This window comes from Canis lupus, chromosome 17 (genome assembly GCF_003254725.2).
Source record: "Canis lupus dingo isolate Sandy chromosome 17, ASM325472v2, whole genome shotgun sequence".
Classification (NCBI taxonomy): Eukaryota; Metazoa; Chordata; class Mammalia; order Carnivora; family Canidae; genus Canis; species Canis lupus.
This window is the reverse complement of record NC_064259.1, coordinates 16711036-16735664: the sequence shown is the minus strand read 5'-3', so window position 1 is coordinate 16735664 and position 24629 is coordinate 16711036. Positions and strand designations below refer to the sequence as shown.

Genomic DNA, 24629 nt, shown 5'->3' with positions numbered 1-24629 from the left:
TAGCTGTGGAGTTTGTTCTGTCAGTCTTCAGATTGATTTCTGAGGTATTTAGGATGATTTGATAGTTATCTAGTTGTGTTTGTGGAACAAGACTAGCCTAGGGTCTTCCTCTGCCACCACCATCTTCCTCTAGTCTTTCATTTGTATTCTGACCCATTTGTTTTATCATTTTTTCTCCCTCTGTCCCATGTATTACATTATGTGAATCTATGCATATTTCTTTTCTGACTCATTTGAGCATAAGTTCAAGAACTTCATAACCATTTGTTCCTATATACTTTAGGGTGTATATTTTTTTAAAGATTTTATTTATTCATGGGAGATGCAGAGAGAGATAGGCAGAGACACAGACAGAGGGAGAAGCAGGCTCCATACAGGGACCCAGATGTGGGACTCAATTCTGGGACTCCAGGATCACGCCCTGGGCCGAAGGCAGACACTCAACTGCTGAGCCACCCAGGCGTCCCTAGGGTGTATTTTCTAAGAGCAAAGTAAAAATTATCTATAAATTACTCTTAAATAATCATAGTACAGGTAGCAAAATCATAAGATTAAGAATTAATGCAATACTATTTTCTGACTTCTAGCCCACATTTAAATATCATCAGTTTTCCATGACTCTCCTTTTAATTCTTTTTCCCAGGTCAAGGTCAAATCCAAAATCATATGTGCTTTTAGTTGTCTTGCTTCTTTGCTCTCCTTTAATTGGGAATAGTTACTCAATCCTCCCTCCCTTATTTATTTATTTATTTATTTATTTATTTATTTATGTTTTTCTTTCTTTAACTGGGCAGTTTTGAAACACACATGTCGATTGTTTTTTAGAATTGCCCTTTATTTTAGTTGTCTGATAGTTGCTCTTATTTAGATTCAAGTTACACATTTTAGCAGATGTATTATATGTTCAATTTTATTTCTCTCTCACTGTGTCATTGCAAGAGACACATGCTATTGATTCATCCCTGTATTGATATATTGATGGTATTAGCTTTGAATCACTTGGTCAAATTGTTGGCCTTCCCCATAAGATTAGATTTTCCCTTTGTAATTAATGGAATTTATAAAGATATACTAAGTAATTTATGGTTGAAATGATGTAACTACTCTTTCATCAAACTTTCACCTGTTAATTTTAGCATTCATTACTAATTTTTTTACCTCCATTACTTCTCCTATAAGGTAGAATTCCACATAAGGGAGACTTTCCCCTTCTTCATTTATTTATGTATTTATTCATTTATTTATATCATTCTATGGACCCATGAATTCTTGTTTTATTTATTAGATTATAATCCATTCATTACTATCATTATTTATTTTGAGGCTCAAACTGTCCTAGATTTGATCAATGCAAGTCCATATAAGCTGGCTACTGTGTTCTTTTCATATGGCTTGTGGTTCCTAGAACATCCATCACTTTCTGGTTCAAGTTATTCTTTTGTACTATCTTTTAAAGGCTGTGTTGACTTTTTCTAATTATCCTAAATTTACTTTCTCTTTATTGCTCTTTTGTCTCAGTTTACTACTTGTGGGCACTTTGGAAACACAATGTACCCCCTAGACTGGTCTTTCTCTCAGTGATTGAGGGTAAACATGTTCCTAGTTCCCTGGATCATGCAAAATGGCAGACTAGTTCCATAATCAAGGCTTCTCTTTTCTGCATGTACTCTAAAAATGTGAATGTCAGCATTGGGATAGTCTTTAAATCTCTAATTTGCATCCTTGCCTCTATAACCTCTCCTTGTGGCAGATGTAGTGCTATGTGGCTCAGAAATTATTCCTTATGGGTTAGTTAAAAGGCCTGCCGAACAGAGATTCTGTACCTTCACCAGCAATATGAGTACCACAAATACAAACGGTAACTTAGCAGGTTCAGACCATACCATGTGAAAATGGAGTGCCAAGGAGAAGGTCTCAAGAACTCCCACATACCATTGACTGATTAAGTGGAAATGAGTAAAGTATATCCTGATACTTGATACCTGCTACTTAGTAGCTGTGATTTTGGAAATTCATTCATAATCTCTGATTTTCAATTTCTTCATCTGCAAAAAATGGAAGACGTGACACTTGTTCTTTTGAATTTGAAGAGATTTTTAACAGAATGCAACTGTAAATATAATGTCTTGCTAAAACACAAACTAGTTTATTGAGTTTATTTTGATATTTACTTTGTCAAGCTAAATGCACTATATAGAGTACATTCTCTTCTGGGGCCAGAACAGAAACTCAGTCTTTAATCTGCCTCCGTACTATTCATCCAGAAGTAACAAAACAGAGGATCATAGAGGAAGAAAGGAAAAAATAAAACAAGATAAAATTAGAGAGGTAGACAAACCATAACAGACTGTTAATCATAGGCAACAAACTGAGGGTTGCTGGAGGGAAGGTGGGTGGGGGGATGGGAAAACTAAGTGATGGACATTAAAGAGGGCACTTGATGTAATGAGCACTGGGTGTTATATAAAACTGATGAATCCCTGACCTCTGTCTCTGAAACCAATAATATAGTATATGTTAATTAATTGAATTTAAATAAAATTTAAAAATTAATTTTAAAAAATAGAAGTAATGTTTCTACTATGAGAGGAGTTGATTGGCATTGTTTTTCTTTTTCTTTTTCTTTTTTTTTTGGCATTGTTTTTCATAGGCCAATAAGAAGGAAACATATTGAGTAGTATAAGTTGAATGCAGATGCCTTAGAAACCCCTGCCATTCATCTTCTCTAGGGCACATGGTACCTTTAAAGTTCTCTTTGGCCAGGATGAAAGGGGTAGTTTTACTGAGTCATTGTGGCAGGGCATGTAACCTAGGGAGAAATAAACTTCCTAAGTTCACTTTCCTTAAGGGAAATGGAGCATAAATGGAGCATCATGGAGTGTGAAAAACACTAGGGTATTGCTCCATATTGGTTCATAAGCACAGAAAAATGTTTCCCAGAAGACAAACAGACAAAATCCACTATCCTGCCAAGTACCTTGGCTCTGATTTATGCCTTATTTTAATGATATCCTCTCTTACAACTGCCTCCTTAAAATTGAAATAGCTTTGCTTTTGGATATTGTGGCATCACGTTAATTGATTATGAAATGTTGATTATATAGCAATGGGAAGATCCATAACAAATGAATTGTACCATGCCTGATAAATATTTACTGCTACTGTAACCAACTAGCTCAATGCATGCCATATAGCAGATGCTCAATAGATGCTGAATTCTTTTATCTCCTTGAACACATCTAGTTTTACATATGTGCTTTGCCTAACATAATGTTTTCCAAATTCTGGAAAAATAAAATCAGCGGAATCAATTTTATCATGATATAGTAACACTTTTTCTGAACTGATCATGTTATTGTGAATTAAGAATCAGAATTCTGAAAATTATTTTCCATAGCCAAGTATTTAGTGCAAAGTTCATCTAGAGGTATGTTCAAGGATTCATGTTATCTGACCTCAATTCTAAATGGCAAAAGTAAAACTCAACTGTACTTTGTTTGCTACATACCCAAAGTTAATGAGAACAATGACCCAAAGAAGTATCTAAGGCAAGCGCTGTGCCAATAGCAAAGTTTCAGGGCAATATGCCTCCCCTTAACTAGACCAGTTTCAAGCCACAAAGAGCCATACATTAACTATTTAAGATCATAAACTATTCAAACATCATTTTTTAAACCTCAAACATCATTAATCTTCATTTCCCCCACTCAAAGAATGCATTTCAAAAGAGTGGTTTTAATAAGAAATCTCACATTTGTCTATATATAAGGTAGCAAAATATATTTTGATAAATATTTAATTATTAAGTTATATTTATTACAGTAAATGGATCACATAAAGAAATAATGTTCACAGTTTTGAAATGTCAAGTAGAAGATTTCCCACAAATATACCTGCTCCTTAAGCACACAATCTTCAACTTTATTACTGTCTCTCATGAGTCAAAATAAGCATACAAACAAAAGTGCTAAAATCTTCATAGGGAGTGACATATAAGGGAATGTAATATAAGATACAATGAATGATTTGTCAACATTATACTTACAACTCTTTAATAATGCTTCTACAGAGAGCTAAATCTTTTTCATAATCTGTAAGTCAAAGCCTATATTAGTTAAAGTCAAACCAATGTATCAATATAAAATTAAAGGAACTAAGTTAGGTCAGTTTTATTGTCATTATATTGTCAGGACCTCATAACATAGAAAGTGAGATAACATCTTACAAAGCAGAATCAAATTATACTTTTGTTTTATTACCAGCTCTGTTTTAAGATTTCTAATCTTACAGCTAATTCACTGCAACTGATTTTTATGCAAAAATATCTATTTTTAGATCTTCCCACCAAACCACATTGAAACTTCATACTGGGTAAATGATTATTAAAATATGATATATATATGTATAATTTTTAAAATATATCCTAAATTTACTAATTTTGATATAGTTGCTAATGGTAACGTGTTTTGTCTGTGTTTACCATTCTTCCATTTAAATTAAGAAAGCATATGCTGCTCTCATTAGGAAAGTTGGCATGAATATAATTTGTATGGCCTTACCCAAGGCTTTTAGTTGGAAAGGGTAAATGTCTTTAGGCAGTCTTTGGATTAAAATAAAAAAAAATAAGCTCCCCCAAATGCCTCAAAGCTGGATCAGTGGCAAGTCAGTCTTGATGAGCTTTCATAAAGCTGGGCTTTTATTCTTGGCAACAGGAGGAAGGCCTTACTGGACTTATCTTTTTCATTTAAAAATACAAACAACAGGCTATAGCAACCAAAGCCATTTCCAGTAAGCACTGCTATGATTTAATAATTGAAGGCTAAACACTATCAAATTGAACTATTCTTTGCTATTCCCTCCACAAAATATAATTGAGCTTTAAGGCTTAACATTGACAAAACAGACCCATGAAATACATAAAATTCCTGAGAATAAATTGTACAACAGAGATAAGAAAAACACATTCTACTTAGGGGCCAAGATGATTCATAAGTAATGGACATTTGGGACTTGCAATACCTTTGAATCACGTAGTTAAGGATGCATAATCTCTTGATGGTGTCTTTGCTTCTATCTTGCTTTTGCATACAGGTCTATTATTCACATAGAAGCCAGAGAAACCCCTTTAAAACAAAAATCAGTGCATGTCTATCTTCTGCTCAGGGATTTTCAATGAGTTGTTTTCTTTTTGTGGGAAACACTTCCAAAGATACCAATATGGTTTACCATTTTATGTCATTTGGGTCTCTACTCAGATGTCACCTCCTCAAAATGTTCCCTAAATACCCTAAGAGTAAATGTTATTCTTTGTTTCCTCTGCTTTATTTTTCTTAACACTTTTCAGAGACAGATAATTTAGTGTTCATTTGTTTATCTGTAAAGTAACATGAACAATCACCACTGTACCTCTAAAACTCAGAACAGAGTCTAACACATTCTGGACAATGAAAAATATTTGTTGAATAAATGAAGGAAGATGTTCTAAAAATAGACCAGTCCAAAAACATAAAACTCACTAAGAAGGTGCACTGAACAAAGAAAGAGTAGCTACACAGTAGCCAAGACTTAGCAGGAGTCAAAGAAATAGTCTAAACATCTCTAAAGTTGAAACGGTAAGGTGAATGTTTCAGTTTGAGGAGACAATTAGAGAATGTTTCCAGTTTATTAGAGCAATCCAAACTACTAAGGAAATGTGAAAATTTGCAAATATTCCTTTCCCTAGTCATCATTTTTGTAAGATTTTTTTTGAAAATAGTATAAGTATATGAAGACTAGAATATCTCACAAAATAATAAATTTTGCAAAGGTTTACATATATATACATATATATAGTCTCCTACTTGCCATTTCTGAACCAATCTTCATCTTTATGGCAGAAGTAAATTTGTCAGCATGGAGTCTCTTCTCCAAAGATCTACATATATTTTGACCATGATTTCTTAAGGCAGAAAGAAAGTCTTTCTCCTGTGCCAAAAAATTTCATGTCATAATTGCACAGTGATCTCCTTAAGGAAAGGAGTTGTTTCATTCTTCTCTGTATATCCTTTTATTATAGCACAGTGCATCATATCGAAACTGTGGTCAAGAAATATGAACTTTTGATGTTGCTGGATGAATGATTCAAGACTTAGGTGCAAGGCATATATGTTAGTAGTTCCTGAGATTGGAAGAGAAGAGATAGGGAAAATCTTGAAAAAGACTTTCTTACCAAATCACTGGAGGACAATGGAAACTAACTGGGCCAAAGAACGTTGACTCTAGAAATGTACCAAGATGGGCAAGCCAAGGTTGTGAAAATTCATTAAATCCAGGTACTTCTTGTAGATCAATATTAATGCCTGCTAAACTGGAGGCTGTAGTCTCGAGGACCAGGTGAATTTTTTTTTAAGGAAGCCAAAGGAAACTTCCTTATATAAAGAATATAAATTGTACAGTGATGAGAAATAAAGTCAGAACCAGGAAAGTTATAGATAGTGTCAGGTCTAAGGACGAGGCAGTCCTATGTTTAGAAGAAATGAGAGATTCAGGACAGGCTTGACATGAGTCAATTACTACTAAATGATAGTAAGAGTCTGAAGTAAAGAGTGGTCCAGACTGCTTCAAAGGTCCTGGTGCATGGTGGATTTAGCCACAGTCCAGAAGTTAGTAGCTGTTTGAACTACAGGGTGGGAACAACATAGTGAAAGTATAGACTCTAAGTCTCATAACTCTAGTCACTTGCATCTGATACTCCATTAATGAGCAGCAGGCAAGGATACTTAGGAAAGAGTTTAGATCTGAGTATAAAGAGTAGGCAACAGTATCTGGACACACAGGGTGGGTGTTAGGAAAATTTCTATTAAAAAACAATGCAAATTGGGTGCCTGGGTCAGTTGAGTCAGTCAGTTGAGTCTAGACTCTTGGTTTCAGCTCAAGTCATGATCTCATAGGTGGTGAGACTGAGCACCCATACCCCTGTTGGACTCTGTGTTCAGTGGGAGTGTGCTTGAGATTCTATCCATCTGCCCCTCCCCTCCACGTGTGAAATGAGCACTTGCTAGCTCTCAAATACATAAATACAAATCTATAAAAAAAAAAAACAATGAAAATCCTGGTAAAACTATAGAGCAGAGCCACCCAATAGTCCTTTCACGATGGTGTATTCATGGCCACTAGCCATGTGGTTATTGAGTACTTGAATTGTGGCTAGTGTGACTGAAAACTAAACTTTTAATTATAATTTTAATTTTAATTTAAATGACTGTGTATAGCTAGTGGCTACCATATTGGACACCATCAGGTCTAGGGTTTAACTGACAGCATGGAGACTCAGAAGCAGTGGTATGCCAAGATGAGGTAGAAATAGAAACGAAGCATTACAGGATTGCTTAAGAGTGTGTTTTAATTTTCAGCAATACATATGTGTTTATTCACATTAGTCCTATTTCACATCTAGACTGTTCTAGGAACTTGGAAGGAACTAAGTCTTTAGGACATTATTGCATCATTGGCTTTTTGGAAATCTGGGGAAAGGAAGGAGGGGGACATGGTAGGCTTCAATATACTTAATTGTAAACTCTTTGAAGTCAGAAACTGGTTTTGCTGCTAGGGTTTTTTTGTTTGTTTGTTTGTTTGTTTGTTTGTTTACTGCTGTATCCTCAGTACCTAGGAAGTAGGTACTTAATATATATTTACTTCAATAATAAAACAGAACATAGTGTCTGATATTCCCTGCATCAATGAATTGGTAGAGATGGATTCTGGGAATCTGTGGAGACTTTCTGTTGGCTCTATAAAAAAACTTAGATGACAAAAACAGGCATCAATTTCTCCTTTGGATAAATTTATTCCTGGTTATTATGGCATTTTACTATTATTATTACTAGGAAGAAAGAATAATCATTGCTATTGCCACTTACAGCATGGGGGAGATTTGACAATCTTAACAACATTGGTGAAGGAGGGACTTCAAACAGGGCTTGCTTTTGAAGGAATGATGTGCTCTCTTACCTATTTCACAGAGGTGTTGTGAGAATTTATAAATATTTGGTCATTAAATGCTCATAAAAATGCCTGTTAAACGCCTCCGGAGTCTGTCACAGAAGATGCTTGTTTGAATGTTTAGTGGATGCAGCGCTGTCAGTGAAAAGGCAGACACTCACTGAGGAAAGGGCATTCGTAGTTTTTTGTTTATTTTAATGCTTGTTTTTCTGACTATGAAACAGTGGATTCTCACTAAAAAAGAAAAAAAAAACATGTAAAAGCTGAAAAGGTTAATGAAAAGAATGAGCAAAAACTTCAATTATATATTTTGAATTTTATATATCTCTATGTATCTACATTTCTCCATAATATTCATCTCCTTAATATTCTATATAATTCAATTTCCATAATATTCATATATATATATGGAGAGAGAGAGAGAGAGAAGGAACTAAGTCTCCTTATATATATTCCTATATAAGGAATATATATTTTCCTATATATATATTCATTCACATACTCAAGCACACTTTGAATATTTTGTACTATTTCCTACAAGTTTTTTTCTTAATGTGTGTTAAATAAAATTCTTAATTTTGTATTCTACTTTTCCTCCTATGATGATGAAGGTGGACAGCCATCTACAGCATGAATTTTAGTGTTTATCAGTCCCTCATGCAGATATTCTGTAGTTTTTGTAAAAAATTTTTTCATTTTTTGCACTATGATAAATTTTGATGCAATAATCATTATTTTGCACAAACTCTTGTCTATATATCTATACCTTTCTCTATCCCTATGTTTCTGCCTCTCTCTGTTTTACATAGATTACCAAAAGCGATATTGTTAAAGGATAACTATCCATTAAGGTTCTTGGCAAATTTTGAAAATTACCCAAATTTACACTCCCATTAGGAGTGTATGAAACTGCTCATAAAATTCATTCTCTCTACTATTGAATTTTATTAAAAAAATCTATTTTAATATGGTGAATGAAAAAATCCATATTACTTTAATTTGCAACACTGATTATTTGTGAGGCTGGTCTTTTCAACACATTTTCTGGCCTCTGTAAATTGTTCATGTTGAGTGGTCACTTTTAAAATTTTTATTTTAATTCCATTTAGTTAACATAGTCTTATCAGTTTCAGATGTACAATAAAGTGATTGAACAACTTCATACATCATCTAGTGTTAATCACTACAAGTGCACTCCTTAATCCTCATCACCTATTTAACCCATACCCCCACCCACTTCACCTCTGGTTGCCATCAGTTCTCTGTCTTTTTCTTGGTTTGTCTCTTTCTTCTTTTCCCAATGCTCATTTGTTTTGTTTCTTATTCCACGTACGAGTGAAATCATGGCATTCAACTTCCTCTGACTGACCTACTTTGCTTAGCATTATATTCTCTAGCTCCATCCAGGTTGTTGCAAATGTCAAGATTTCTTTCTTTTCCTTGCCTGAATAATATTCCTTTGGGTCTATATATGCACCACATATCCTTATCCATTCATCAACTGATAGACACTTGGGCTGCTTCCATAATTTGGCTATTGTAAATTATGGTGCATTAAACGTAGCAATGCATATATCCCTCTCAATTAGTGTTTTTGTTTTCTTTGGGTAAATATCCAGTAGTGCAATTGCTGGATCTCAGGGTAGTTCTATTTTTAAGTTTTTGAGGAACATCTATACCTCTAAAACACAGTAGCTGCCCATTTGCATTCCCACCAACAGTGCATGAGGATTCCTTTTTCTCCGCATACTTGCCAACACCTGTTGTTTCTTATATTGTTGACTTTAGCCATTCTAACAGGTGTGAGGTCATGTCTTATTGTAGCTAAGAAATGATGAGCATCTTTTCATGTGTCTGTTGATGTTCTGTATCTTTGGAGAAATGTCTGTTCACATCTTCTGCCCATTTTTAATTGGATTATTCAATTTGGGGGTGTTGAATTTTATAAGTTCTTTATATATTTTGGAAACTAACCCTTTATCAGATATGTCATTTGCAAAATCTTCTCCCATTAGGAGGATTGCCTTTTAGTTTTGCTGACTCTTTCCTTTACTGTCCAGAAGGTTTTAATTTTGATGTAGTCCCAATTGTTTATCTTTTGTTTTTGTTTCCTTGACTGAGGAGTTAGTTGTAGAAAAAAGGTGCCATAGCTAACATCAGAGAAGTTACTACCTGTGTGTCCTTCTAGGATTTTTATGGTTTCTAGTTCTCACATTTAGGTCTTTAATCTATTTTGAATTTATTTTTGTGTATGGTATAAAAAAGTGGTCCAGTTTCATTCATGAGAAAATACTATCTTTCTCCCATTGATACTCTTTCCTGCTTTGTCGAAAATTAATTGACCATATAATTGTGGGTTCATTTCTAGGTTTTCTATTCTGTGTCATTGATCAATGTGTCTATTTTTGTGCCACTTCCCTACTGTTTGATCACTATAGCTTTGTAATATAACTTGAAGTCCAGAATTGTGATCCTGCCAGCTTTGCTTTTCTTTTTCAACGTTCCTTTGGCTATTTGGGCTCTTTTCTGGTTCCATACAAATTTTAGAATTGTTTGTTCTAGTTCTGTGAAAAATACTGTTGGTGTTTTGATAGGGATTGCATTAAATATGTATATTGCTTTGGGTAGTATAGATATTTTAACAATATCTGTTATTCCAATCCTTGGGATGGAATGTTCTTTCATTTCTTTGTGTCATCTTCAATTTCTTTCATCAGTATTTTATAGTTTGTAGTGTATGAGACTTTCACCTCTTGGTTAGGTTTATTCCTAGGTATCTTATTATTTTTGGTGCAATTGTATGTGAGATAGATTCCTCAATTTCTCTTTCTGCTGACCCATTATTGGTGTATAGAAATGCAAGAGATTTCTGTATGCTGATTTTATATCTTGAAACTTTACTCAATTCATTTATTAGTTCTAACAGATTTTTGGTGAACTCTTCAGTTTTTCTATATTTAGTATCATGTCATCTGCAATTAGTAGGAGTTTTCCTTCTTCCTTACTAATCTGGATACATTTTATTTCTTTTTTGTGTTCTGATTGCTTCAGCTAGGACTTCTAGCCCTATGCTGAATAAAAGTGGTGAAAGTGGACATCCTTGACCTTAACCATTCCTGATCTTAGGGTAAATGCTCTCAGTTTTTCTCTATTAAGGCTGATGTCAACTGTGGGTTTTTCATATCTGGTCTTTATTATGTTGAGGTATATTCCCTCTAAACCTACTTTGTTGAGGATTTTTATCATGAATATATGCTGCATTTTTTCAAATGCTTTTTCTGTATCAAATGATTATATGGCTGTTATTATTTCTCTTACTCATGTGATATATCACTTTGAATTTTGAAATTTCAACTATGCTTGCAACCCAGGAATAAATCCCACGTGACTATGGTGAATGAGTTTTTAAATGTATTGTTGGATTCTGTTTGCTAGTATTTTGCTGAGAAGTTTTGCATCTATGTTCATCAGAGATACTAGCGTGTAGTACTATTTCTTTGTGGTATCTTTTGGTTTTTAAGATTTTTTATTTATTTATTTGACAGTGAGAACACACAAGCAGATGGGAAGGACAGAGGGAGAGGGAGAAACAGGCCCCCCTTGGTGAGCAGGGAGCCTCACACTGGGCTTGATCCCAGGACCTTGACATCATGACCTAAGCCAGAGGCAAACTTAACAGACTGAGCCACCCAGGTGCCCCTCTTTGTGGTATCTTTACCTGGCTTCAATGTCAGGGTAATGCTGGTTTCATAGAATGACTTTGGAAATCTCCTTCCTTTTCTAATTTTTTGGAATAGTTTGAAAAGAATAGGCATTAACTTTCCTTTAAATGTTTGAAAGACTTCACTAGTGAAGCAGTCTGATCCTGGACTTTTTGTTTGTTGGGAGTTGTTTGTTTTGCTTTGATTCCATTTCTTTGATGGTTATTGCCACATTCGTATTTTCAATTTCTTCTTGTTTCAGCTTTGTTAGATTATGTTTCTAGGAATTTATCCATTTCTTCTAGATTGGCCGATTTGTTGGCATATAGTTTTTCATATTCCTTCATATTGTTACTTTTGGTTTCTCCTTTCTACTCTATAATTGTTTGTATTTCTCTGTTGTTTATTATTTCTCCTCTTTCTTTTGTGATTTTATTTACTTGTGTCCTTTTTTTTTAAGATTTTATTTATTTATTCATGAGAAACACACACATAGAGAGGTAGAGACACAGGCCGAGGGAGAAGCAGGTTCCCTGTGGGGAGCCCAATGTGGGACTCGATCCGGGGTCTCCAGGATCACGCCCTGGACTGAAGGCAGCCTAGACTGCACCAGACTGCCCTATATATTTTATTTCTGCTCTAATCTTTTTTATTTCCTTCCTTCTGCTGGCTTTAGTCTACATTTGTTGTTGTTTTTCCATCTTCTTTGGTGTATGTCTAGGTTTTTTTATCTGAGATTGTTCTTCCTTCTTGACATAAGCCTGTATTGCTATAACCTTCCCTCTTAGAATGGCTTTCACTGCATCTCAAAGGTTTTGAATCATTGTGTTTTCATTTTCATTTGTTTCCATGTGCTTTTTAATTTTTTTGTTGGATTTCTTGATTGACTTATTCATTGTTTAGTAGCATGTAATTCAATCTCCATTTATTCGTGGTCTTTCTAGATTTCTTCTTTTGGTTGACTTCTAGTTTTCTAGTTTCATAATATTGTGATCAGAAAAGATAGATGGTTTGGAAATAAAAAGAAATAAAAGATGCATGTTATGGTTTTCATCTTCTTAAATTTGTTGAGGCTTGTTTTGTGGCATAATATGTGATCTATTCTGGAGAATGTTCCGTGTGCACTTGAAAAGACTATGTATTCTGCTGTTTTAGGTTGGAATGTTCTGAATATATAGGTTAAATCCATCTGGTCCAGTGTATCATTTAAGACCACTGTTTCCTATTTGGATAATCTATCCATTGATAAGTGGGTATCAAAGTCCCCTACTAGTACTGTGTTATTATCAATTCGTTTATAATTAATTGTTTATATATTTTGGCGCTATCATGTTGGGTGCATAAATATTTATTATAAGTGTAATATCTTCTTGTTGGATTGTCCCCTTTATGAGATAATGCCCTTCTTTGTCTCTTTTTATAGTTCATTTTAAAGTCTAGTTTGTCTGATATAAATATTATTACTCTGGCTTTCTTTTGACATCCATTTGCATGATAAGTGTTTCTCCACCCCTTTACTTTTGATACTCAGATGTCCTCATGTCCAAAATTAGTTACTTGTAAACAGCATATAGATGAGACTTATTTTTCTATGTTTTTGTTTGTTTGTTTATTTGTTTTATCCAGTCTCTCACCCAATCTCTTTTGAAGGAATATTTAGTCCATTTACATTCAAAGTAATTACTGATAAGCATGTATTTATTGCCATTTCATTACTTGTTTTATGGTTGTTTCTGAAGATTTCTCTGATCCTTTCTTGCCTTTTTTTTTTCACGGTTTACTGGTTTGCTTTAGTGATATACTTGAATTTCTTCTCTTTATTCTTTGCATATTTATTAAAGGTGTTTGTGATTATTATTAAGGTTTTTTTATAACGTTTTGCACATCTAGCAGTTTATATTAAGTTGATGGTCATTTAAGTTTGAACCCATTCTTTATTCTTCTCCTATGTTTTAAGTGTATATGGTGCCATATTCTACATCCTTTTATTTTGTGAATTCCTTGGCTAACTTTTTTTTTTATTACAGATTTATTCATTTTTACCTCTTTTATGTTGCCTTCCTTCATATTGCTACTTTTGGTTTCTCCTTTCTACTCAATTAGGCCCCTCTAATATTTCTTGCAGGACTAATTTAGTGGTCATGAACTACTTTACTTTTGTTTGCCTAAGAAAGTCTTCATCACTCCTTCTATTCTAAATGATAACCTTGTGGATAGAGTATTTTTGGCTGTAGTTTTTTTCCCATTGAGCACTTTGTGTATATCATTCTTCTCTCTTCTGGCTTAGACAGGTTCCGCTTAAAATTCCCCTGATGGCCTTATGTGGTTTCCTTTACATGTTACATTTTAAATTGTTTTATTTTTTTTTGGTCTTGCTGCTTTTAAGATTTTTTTTTGCCAATTTAATTACAATGTATTTTGTTGTGTATCTGCCTTTGTTGATTTTGTCAGTGTTTTTTTGTGTCTCTTAGATATGGATATCTGTTTCCTTCCCTAGATTAGAGAAGTTTTCACCTATTATTTCTTTGAATAAATTTTCTGCCCCCTTTCTCTCTCTTCTTTTGTGACTCCTATAATGTGAATGTTATTACATTCCATAAAGTCACTGAGTTCCTTATGTCTATTCTCATTTTGCATAATTCCCTTTTCTTTCTTGTTCAGCTTGATTAGTTTCCATTGTTCTGTCTTCTAGTTCATTAATGTATTCTCCTTTTTCCAGACTGCTGTTGACTGCATCAAGCATGTTTAATCTCAGTTATTGCATTCTTCATCTCTGATTGGTTCTTTTTACCTCTATGTTAAGGGCCTTGCTGACCTCTTCCACTATTTCCCAAGTCCAGTAAGTATCCTTAGGATCACTGTTTTAAATACTCCATCAGGTATGTTAATTATATCTGTTTATCTTAGATATCTGGCCGTGGCCTTGTCCTGTTTGTTTATTTGTTTGTTTGTTTTTTTCATTTGAAACAAATTTCTCTGCCTTCTCATTTTGTTTAAGTATATGTGCCTCTTTCTGTGTTTTAGGAAAGTCAGCTATATCTTCTGTTCTTGGGGCTAATGACCTTATGAAGAAGTTGTCTTATAATGCCCTGCCATGTAGTGTCCTGTTCTCCAGGACCTAGAACTTTTAGGATTGTCTCTAATGCATGCGGGTTTGTGTTCTGCTGTTTTGTCCTGGGAGTGCTCATTTCTATACTGTGTTGTTTTAAAAAATTGTTTGAGATTTACAAAGTGGGGTAGCCTGGGTGGCTCAGCAGTTTAGTGCCTGCTTCAGCCCAGGGCCTGATCCTAGAGACCTGATATCGAGTTCCATGTCAGGCTCCCTGCATGGAGACTGCTTCTTCCTCTGCCTGTGTCTCTGCCTCTCTCTCTCTTGCTCTGTGTCTCTCATGAATAAATAAATAAAATCTTTTTTTTTTAAGAATTATTTACAAAGTGGAAATAGTATGTTGCAATAATGTCTTAGTTTACTATTTGCTTCATTAATTTATTTTTGTTTTTGGCCTATAAATTATATATGGAATAATCTTTGATGTCATCAATGAATGTATTCATTTATCTTCTAAATTGGTTTTAATTAAACAAAATTGATCTTCACTGTACAATATTGAAAAACAAAAAGCAGAAGTTTATTTTGATCTTTACCGTCTGCTAAAATCTTTTTATTATCCTTTCTTATCATTGCAGACATGATCTGTGTATCTAATTATCTACATATACAGGTAATAGGACACATCTTTTATTTTACATTAACAAAATAGCAATTCTATATTTATTTTGCATCTTATGTTTTAGTGAACGACATGTCTTGAATATCTTTTGGCTGACTTATGCTTTGAAAATCTATCTTCTATACACACACATGTACAGTTAACTCTAGCTAATTTTTTTGAAGGATATCTTTATTTTCTATATCAAATCTTTGACAAAATATGGCAGATATATTAATTGCATTAAAATCTAACTTTTTATTATATATTTAACTATTCTCCTGATATCATATTCTGAATAATTAATTAATTCCCCATTGGTGTGTGTTGCTTTATCATCATTACACTCTAACAAATTATGTAGTGTATTTTAAGGCTAACTAGTCTATTAAATTAGCATGTATTTTTACACCAATATAACTAACCTTTAGTTGTAATCTTATAATTGTATATCCATTAAAACCTGGGTAATTTTTTGCCACTCATTGTGATTTTCTGTTTCAACATTATCTGTGTTTTCTTATAATTAAACTTTCAAATGACTTTTTCATGCCTCCCCTGCTCTTGCTAGAAAGAATGAAACAACCTAATTTGAATCTTTATCAGAATTATTTTAAAACTACAAATTGATTTAAGGAGACATTATACTTTTACAATATTTGATATTCCTCTCTAGAAACATAATATATCTCATCTTTTTATGCCTCAGTTTTGGTTTTTCATTTAATTTCCATAAGTTCTCCATCTCTTTTAGGAAGGTATTCCATGTAGTCTATGTTGGTTTGCTCTCATGAATAGCATATTTTCTGATGGCATCTACCAATTTGTTATTTCTTGTGCATTATAAAGGTTTTGAACTACTTTGTATCTTGAATAGCATTTCCGTGAATTATTTTGTGTTTCCACAGAAGCGGCTCATAAATATTGATATTTCTATTCTTACCAATAGCTACAAATTTCATTTGTGTTTTATGTCTTCTTATCTTTGCCAATGTTTTAAAATGATGTGAATTAGCCATAAGGAACTTTGTCATAATCCTCATTTAGGTAAAAGTGCTTTTTCTAGTATTTTCCAGTAACCATATTAAATGTAATAAATGATAATTCATATTTTGTTTGTTAAAATAGATATCACATTGAACAAATTTATTTATTTAAACTTATCTTTAATAAATAATTTCCTAATATCAATAATGAAATAAATTCTACTTATTGGTTATAAATTCTTCTACTAATATTTTGTCTGTATTTTAGTTAGAATTTTTGCAACTGCATTCTAAAATTTTATTGGTCTACAATTATGGGTTATATTATTCATGGTTTCCTTCTCAAGGTGATATTTGCACCACAAAATAATTTGATAATCTTTCTGTATTTTTCCAAGTGGTAGAATATTTGACTTGACATTGGAACTTCTTTATCAATAATCTAAATGAAATCTATAGCAAAACTCAGACCCTAAGCCTTTATTTTTTTCTTTCTAGTAGATAATAGACATTTTTCTTTGTTTTCTAAGATTTCTTGAAAGAAAGAAAGAAAGATTTCTTTCATCAGTTTAAAATGACCTGTGAAAGTATCTCTTTCATTAAGATTTTTGAATTTGTTGGTATAGCTTTTTATTTATTTTTTAAGATGTATTTGTTTATTCTGGAGAGAGAGAACACAAGCTGGGGGAGAGGCCAAAGAAAAGAAATAGATGGAATCCTTAAGCAGACACCCTGTTGAGTACAGAGCCTGATGTGGGGCTCAATCCCAGACCCTGAGATCATGACCTGAGCCCAAATCAAGAGTCAGCTGTCAAAACAATTGAGCCATGCAGGCATCTCAGTTATAGTTTTTTAAATAAAAATTCCTTACTCTTTAATGACCACTCTGTTGAAATCCTTTTCATTGTAATGACATATATTTGTGGGTTTTATTTTTTTCTTAATTAAAACAAGCTACTTTTCTATTTAATTCATTATATTCTTTATTATTCCAAGGAGCAAATTCATCAAATTTATTTTTCAAATGTCTTTTGAATATAATCAAATCAACCAATTTTGATATTTTTAAAATTTTTTCTGCTGTCCTTAGACTGGTGTTATTTTATAGACATTGAAAGTTTAGCTTATTGATGTTTCTTAATGAATACCAAAATCATCTAGGGCCATACATTTGTCTCTGAGCAGAACTTTGGATACATTCTACAAATTTTGATAAAAATAATTGTATGGTTGCTACAGGTTTTCTCTCTCTCATTTATTGATAATAAATCTGTGTTTTTATTTTGTTTTGGTCTTTAAATTTTTATTATTACCTTCCAGTATTATGCTTCAATGGCTTTGATTCAGAGAGTCTTGTATGTTTACTTTTATACTACTTTATGCTTAATTTGTGGTCTGTGATGTTTAAAATAACTCCTTCTTCAGATCTTAAAAAGATACACCCTGTATTTGTAGGGTACATATTTCTTTAATTAAGTAATTTAAATTGTACTTTATTAATGATTATGTTCTGTTTAAAGTGGCAAATTTTGAAAATATTTTATCTTCTAATTTTTATAAATACATATCTTTTAAACTACTTGTCCATTAAAAACCTGGATGTTTCTGTCAATTTAGCCTTCTTTCATAATTTTATATATTTGAGGAAATATTGCTCCTCCATAGATATTTAGCTTAATTATGGAATTATTATTGTTTTTCAATGGAAAACTAATCCATCTAGTGTAATCTGGAAGTTAAAAATACATTGATGAACTTTATCTTAATATTGTCATATTGTTGTATGATTTTAAGAAATTACACTTATGCTATATGTTCTTTCTCTTCTATATATACTGTTATTTTTTTAAAAATTCCTAATGATTATTAAAGAATGAGACATTTTTAAAATAAAACTGTAAAGGTAATTTGATTTGCAAAAAACTCATTCCTAATATTAATTTCCAAAATTATAAAAGTCATGAATTAAATACTGCCTTTTGTATTTGTCATTTCAGGTAAGTCACCTTCACTTTTCATTTTGAGGTTTTAGATATGATCACTGTCATAAAGGATGACTATACCATTTACCTTTCAATAAGTTTAATATTTGAACTCTACTTTGTTGCCAAAATTTAAATAATTACAAATGTATTTTATCTAGACTTTTTACTTTTTTATATCATGGCTATACTCGTTATTAGTTTTACTTTTTTTCTTTCCTGTTTGGGGTTATTAGTATTTTTTTAGTTGAAAACATGGTTTTCCCTTGCAAGTCTAAGAATGGTTACTTATTGGGTACATATTTATTTCACTAAAACCTTTTTCCTTAAATTCCTATGGACATTGCTCCATAGATTTCTGCTTGTTCATTTGTCTCTGAGGTGCTGGCTTGTTTGTTTTGCCATTTTACATTGGGCAGGAGAAAGCTGAGGCCAACTTGGGTTTTTTAATGAAGCTATCCTTGTTTTACACTCAAATCTTTTTTTTTTTTTTTTTTTTTATCCACTTTTGTTACAAACAGGAAGAGGTCTTTTTTAACTAGACAAAATTGATCTTTCCATTTGGGTAATGTTTGCTTTTTTAAAAAATTTTATTTATTTATTCATGAGAGAGAGAGAGAGAGGCAGAGACACAGGCAGAAGGAGAAACAGGCTCCATGCAGGGAGCCCGACGTGGGACTCGATTCCGGGTCTCCAGGATCACGCCCTGGGCTGAACGCGGCGCCAAACTGCCGAGCCACCGGGGCTGCCCATTTGGGTAATTTTTTTTGTCTATTATATATACCTCCTTCTTTCTTCATTTTATTCTCTCTATATACCCATTTTTTAAAATTAAAAATCCAAAAGATTGGATCTTACCTCTTCTATGTGTAACATATTTTTTGTAGCTGTTTTCTATTTCTCTTTTGAATTAGTGGTGAGCCTTTCAATCTCATCTGCTGCATAATTCAGTTTCTTGAGAGGTCACTTCTGATGATCAAGTCCTTTGATTTCTACTAATCAAGGTTTTTTATTTTTTGTTTTTTTTTTTAAGATTTTATCTATTTATTCATGAGAGGCACACAGAGAGAGAGAGACAGACAGACAGATGCAGAGACACAGGCAGAGGGAGAAGCAGACTCCATGCAGGGAGCCCGATGTGGGACTTGATCCCGGGACTCCAGGGTCAGGCCCTGGGCTGAAGGCAGGCACTAAACTGCTGCGCCACCCAGGGATCCCCATTTATCAGCATTCTTAGCCACGGAATAACAGGAGTATTCTTCAGGTTGTGACTATGGAAAATGTCACCAGACATTGCCAAATATTTTGTGGTGGGGAGACAGATGTAAAATTACTCTCAGTTGAAAACCACTTCCTTACAGCTTATAATATTTTTATATCTTGCTTTCTCTTTGTATCAGTCTTCACTGAGTGTTTTACCTATGGACCCTTTTTCTTGTTTTGATGCTTTAATCACCTGTTTGTTGATTTTTTTTTTTTTTTTTTTTTTTTTTTTTTTGCCTAGCTAACATTTCTACGGTGGACTTTTCTTAAGCTACAAGATCTGCTTCCTCCCACAATGTAGTAAGGAAAAATGTTTAATCTATAATTCTTCATGCATGTGTAATAAATCCAAGAGAGCAACCATAGCATTAAATACAATTTTTCTAAGGGGTATCTGAATGTCTCAGTCAGTTAGGCATCCAACTCTTGATTGTGGCTTGGGTTGTGTTCTTGGGGTCATGAGATTGAGCCCTGCATTGGACTCTGTGCTCAGCATGGAATTGGTTTGTCCCTCTCCAACTGCTCCTCTCTCCCACTCCTCAAATAAGTAAATACATAAAATATTAAAAAATTAAAATAATAAAATTTTTAAAAAAGATTTTTCTAGGAATAGCTCCTGCTTTGCATTCTTAATGAGGGGAAACAGGATAATATGCATATAACAATGCATGCCCTACTTTTCAGACCACAATATCCTGTGTACCCTCAATCCAATTGCAAATGGTATAATCTCTACTTCCTCACCCTTCCTCTGCCTCTTCTCTCTTTTTTTCTTTCTCATTTTTCTTCCCTCCTTATGTGTGTATGAGATGGTGGCAGGAATAACCATAATAATATTTGATAGATGATAAATAAGAATAGCTATTAAATACTAATTATATATGTAATCTTGGGCTAACTCTGCCATGTTACTGCTTCAAGCATCACAGTTCTTTGAAATAGGTACTGTTACTATCCCCATTTTGCAGATGATAAAATAAATACTTAGCCTAAAAGTGCCTAAGCTAGTAAGTAGTGGAGCTAAGGTATAATTCAGGTTCTGCTGACCTCAGATACTACCCACCACATTATTCTGCACAATGATTTGTGGTGTTTTTTTGTTGTTGTTGTTGTTTTGTTTTGTTTTTTGGGTTTTTTTTTTTTTTTTTTTGGTCTAGGAAATAGTCACCATGATGTGAAGATGTGATGGAGATGAGGAGGAGTAGCTGCTTAAATAATGTTCTCTGACCTCAAGCAAGGATGAGACACTGCAATGAATCAAAAGCTTTTGCTACCATTTTCCTGGCTGGATGAATGTTTTAGTTCATTTGGCAGACCATTTTCCCAAGTTAAATTTATAGTCTCATATAATTGCATATTTTGGCCCAAGTTCTCTTTTGTCCCCAAATCCCAGGGGCTTATAAGTTTTTTCTAAATTATATAATTCTGTTGTAATTTTTACAGGATCTTGGAAGAGACTCTATTAGTCATTGATAGCATGAATATTAAGATTTTAACTAGAAATCTATTCATTAAGTGTTTTTATATTAATATTTTTAAGTACTAACAAAAATAGTAGTTCATCAAATACATATATGTATTATATTTATGTATTAAATTAACAAGATTAACTTTAAAAATTAAACATGTTATTTTAATTAAATATCAAATGGATTTTAAGAAGGGCCTAGAACAATGTCAGAGTACTTCTCAGAAATCTAGCTGGGAAATTCTGGTTTCCGAGACTTTTACATTGTCATAGGGCAGCCTTTATATCCTACTTTGGCTCAAGAGTTATAAATACACATGGGAAACTGAATGAAGATTTTCAATTTCTCATCCTCTGACTGACATTTTTATTTGAAAATGTCTCTTATTTTTAACAAGATACTCAACTTGCAAAAATAATTCTTCAAGTTGTACCCATACAATAGACTTACATTTTCCAGAGAATAAAATCCTTCACAGAATAGTCATAAAAAAGGCACCCTGTGTTGTAGTGGGATAAATAAATTGAATCCTAATCATGTAAAGCCAGTTTTTCATTCCATGGCCCAAGGTTAAAGTCAGTGCATAACTCTACACCTGAGCTACCTACCAAGACAGATACAACATCAGAAACTCATGCTCATTCCCTGTCTACACACACACAGCCAGAAATGGTGTTTAATTCCATTTAGTCTCCAGGATATCAAGTATCCACTACTTCTTTGTTTTGGCTAATGAAACCTTGATTTTGCTTGGAATAGCAACATGTCCAGCTCAGACTATAGACTAAAATTAATCTAAAGTAATCTTAAAGGGCCATTTGGCACATGATCATATGACACTGACCAATGAGATCAATGGAGAACTCACTAGAATTCATTTCTGGGAAAATGTTCCTTTCCAAATCCTGACAGAAGAGGACAGATACCATGAATATAGTTGGGTGCCCTCTCTCCCCTCCTTTTTCATGAGGTCTGGCACTTGCACAGCTATCTTGTATCTATGAGGAAACAAACAATAAAAGAGGATAAGAGCTGTCACTGAGGATGATGGAATGGAAGGATAGGACAAGACATGGTACTACCCTGAGCAGCTAAGTAAATGCCAGCATCTCACATTCAAATCCCTTGTCGCGTAGGAATAACAAAGCCCTGAGTTCAAGGCCTGTAAATCAGATTCCTATTGTGGCAAAACAAATTCCGAACTGGAAGCTTTCCAAAGATTTCTTCTCTATTTTACTTTTAAATTTTGGGAATGATCTCTACATATAAGAGCAGAGTAATAAAAATGAAGGAAATTTGAAGACACTTGTAGTTATTTTCTAGGCCATGGAAACTTTATGAGAAAAGTTTATCCTTCCTCACTCTCATAATCAATATTCTTTAGAATATGCAGTTGACTCTCATTATTCACTGTAGCTATAGTCTATAAAATTCCCCAGGAACACTGAATTAGTGAATACTGAACCGGTGCCCCTAAAGGAAATGGAAAGATGTAGATATAGGTATCTCATGTATTATAATCTTAAATCTTAAACAATTGATTCTGGTGGATTCTGTTTTCTTTATTTTACAAAAGAATAAATGAAGTTTAGACATTTTAAGTGACTTGCCTGGGACTGCTTCACTAACGAGAAGCAGTGACAAATTCAAACCCCGTCAATTGGACCCACAGCTTGCACCACAGTGCAGTGCCCTTGACCTGCTCTATCCTCTGGTCATCTCTAAAGCTGAAACAAGAGTCATAGTCTTGCCCTGATGGATCTCAGCTAAGAACATAGGGGAGGGGATCTAAGTGACTCACATTTTTCACTATTCTATCTGCAAATGACTGCAAACCATGACGTATTGATTTGGGGGTTACAGATAATATTTTGTTTTGTTTTGTTTCAAAGTTTTATTGTAGGCTTTGCTGCTAGATACAAAATAAAAGGCATGCAACTCTCACAAGTAGAGCAGTACATACAGAGCCTAAACTATAAAAGCCTTTTCAAAATATGAATTTGCGTTTTGGAATATATTGTGTCAGAGGTTGCCCACGTTAGCAGCTTCTGTACAAAATAGTAACACTTCCCTTATAAAGCAAACCAAACCCATCCATTACTTTGTAACTACTCTACTATGTCTGGTCTCTACCACCCAGTTTAGTCACAACTCACTTCTGTCCCTTCATAGAAACTGGGAGGTAGGTAACCTAGAAGGTCCATCCTACACAATCACCATGCAGTCAGCCTGGATCCAGTGCTGGCTACCTGTGCCCCACAAGCACACATCCCTGTCAACAGTCTTACCTATAGCCTTTAAACAAATATGAACATGAATACTCACCAGACTCCAAAGAATCTGCATACCCTCTCAGTTTGCTCGCTGATGGGCATTCCGTTTTAGCAAGTGGGTGAACTGCAAATACAGGACCCCTGAATAATGAGAATCCATGTAACTGTAATTTTGTTCTTTTCTCATTACAATTTACTTTTCTCAGTAAAAAGTAAAATCTTGTTATACCCATTTTGAATACCTCTGCTGATAGCTTTTGCTATCAAAGTATACTTTGATTTCCGATCTTTGCTTCTCTTCATGGTTTTTTGCATTTCCTTTAGCCTCTGTGCATGGGCACATGAACAAAGGTGCTCATACACATACAGCCATATAATAGCCATGCTATATTGTGTTCTCCAATGCATACAAGTGCTATTCAGTTATTCACTGGCCCAATTCACAAAACAGCAAGCATATGGGAGTCAGTATCTCCAAAATTGAGTAAAAATGAAACATCACCGACTGAGGTAAAGGAGTGAATAGGGAATAACTGTAAATGGGTGTAAGGATTCTTTCTGGGGTTATGGAAATGCTCCAAAATTAGATTGTAGAGTGTAGTTGCACCACTTTGTAAATACATTAAACATTATTGAGTTGTACACTTTAGATAGGAGGACTGTGCTATGTAAATTATACCTCAATGAATCTGTTAATAAAAACAAAGTGATGCATCAGCTATACATGCACAGGCCTGCAGAACAATGGGGGACATAATGTCACTGCTCAGGAATTTACACTCACTGGGGATTTTCTATGTACAGTTGCCACGTTCTTGGGAGGCTTTATTATTCACCTGTCACAAGAAAGCTGCAAAACTCCATGTGCTTCCATGGGTTGGAAATGTCTATTAACTTGTCAGTAAATGAAAAAGGTGAAGGGTTTTCATCTCTGCAGATGAATTGGAACAGGTGCAACGTGTCTCCAAGATCGCTAATTAAAACTACTCAGGACTTGTATTTATTTTACATGAAAAAAGAGTTTTACATGTGTTTGAAAACTGTATGGAAATATAGCTTTTAAAAATTTGACTATAGAGTCAAGCTTTATTTCTGCTTTATATCACTTCATGAATGGAACCCTCGCTAGGGAATTTCTCATTTTTAGATAAATGCACTGGTTTTATATTCCACATACCAATGTAGCAAATCTAAGCTGTATTTATTAGCAAGAGGATTTTAGTCAGTGTGGGCATAAATATATGCTTTCAATTCGTACCATTTGT

At 33.7% G+C, this 24629-nt stretch overlaps 1 long non-coding RNA gene across 1 annotated transcript; it reads right to left on the bottom strand.

The window, feature by feature from the left end:
• Window positions 1-3870: 3870 nt before the first annotated feature.
• LOC112665093 (uncharacterized) lies at window positions 3871-23514 on the bottom strand. The gene is made up of 4 exons (XR_003140210.3): window positions 23417-23514; window positions 21960-22089; window positions 7990-8214; window positions 3871-5123 (listed from the first exon to the last, which is right to left on the bottom strand). It is a non-coding gene; the product is annotated as an uncharacterized LOC112665093 (long non-coding RNA).
• Between the last annotated feature and the right edge of the window lie 1115 nt (window positions 23515-24629).